Source organism: Mus pahari, chromosome 4 (genome assembly GCF_900095145.1).
Source record: "Mus pahari chromosome 4, PAHARI_EIJ_v1.1, whole genome shotgun sequence".
In the NCBI taxonomy this organism is placed as follows: Eukaryota; Metazoa; Chordata; class Mammalia; order Rodentia; family Muridae; genus Mus; species Mus pahari.
In genome coordinates this window covers 42,453,754-42,454,914 of record NC_034593.1, presented here as the reverse complement: position 1 = coordinate 42,454,914, position 1,161 = coordinate 42,453,754, and the positions used below count along the sequence as shown (strand labels likewise).

The window sequence follows — 1,161 nt, the reverse complement described above, 5'->3', positions numbered from 1 at the left end:
TAAAGAAAATATCTAAGAAAGAAAGAAAGAAAGAAAGAAAGAAAGAAAGAAAGAAAGAAAGAAAGAAAGAAAGAAAGAAAGAAAGAAAGAAGGAAAGGAAGGAAGGAAAGAAGGAAAGAAAGAAAGAAAGAAAGAAAGAAAGAAAGAAAGAAAGAAAGAAAGAAAGAAAGAAAGAAAGAAAGGAAGAAAGGAAGGAAGAAACAAAGAAAGAGACAAAGAAGACTGAGTGCACTTTTGCAGGTAAGTGTGGTTGTTAGCTCGTCTCTGAATGACCACCTGAAACTTCTGCTTACAATTCTTTCCAAGAGGCTAATGAACAAAAAATAAATAAAAGATCTCACAATCTGTGTTTTGCAAAGGCTGGAACCCAATGGCGGGAGTGAAAGTCTGATCATCATCAAGTCCAAGATCCCATCATACTGCACTATCTGCTGTTCAAGCAACGAAAGCCTCCCTCCCTCCCTCGCTGCTTCCTTGGGCTCAGGCAGTGACTTCCCAGCTCTTTCATCAGTCCAGCGTACTCTGACTAACAGCACCACGCATAAATGAACTTGGCTGCAAGGATCATGTGGAGCAGGGAAGACTCATCATACAATCTGTTGGTCAACAAAAAGCTAATTTACATTTGTAAAAGCCAAGTACTGTGGGGGTTTCTCATCCTTGTTTGTGTGAGTTTATGGATCATACCTATGTGTGTATTTTCCAATGCATTTTTACTTTCAGCCTGTCTAAAGATCACTTTGTAGCTGTGTCCTTATTTTATAGGTTGGTTTTGTCCATTTCTTAGTTTCTTTTTACTTATCAAGACTGAAAAAGACTTAAGAAAGCAAGGAAATATTTGTAATTTCACTATTAACCGGGATGTGTCAATGTGTATTTTGTAATGTGAAATGCTTGTGAAGATTTCTACTCTGAATATTCTAGTCGTAAAAACTTGTTTTAAATGTGAAAATTCTATTACAAATATGTTGTTTATTACAACTTTTTTAAACCACTTGAACTTTAATTGCAAACAAGTAAACGTTATTTTATATTTTGTAGCCTGAAAATAGTAATGATGTACATATATAGACATTCAGAAATTAAAATCTTTAAACTTAAAAAAAAAACAAAAAACAAAAAACCACAAACTGAGGAAATCCTGAAGATGTAAAACCTAGT

General features: G+C 34.4%; 1 pseudogene; it reads left to right on the top strand.

Moving 5' to 3' along the window:
- Positions 1-549, top strand: part of LOC110320765 — a 1,583-nt pseudogene extending 1,034 nt beyond the window's left edge.
- Positions 550-1,161: the final 612 nt, after the last annotated feature.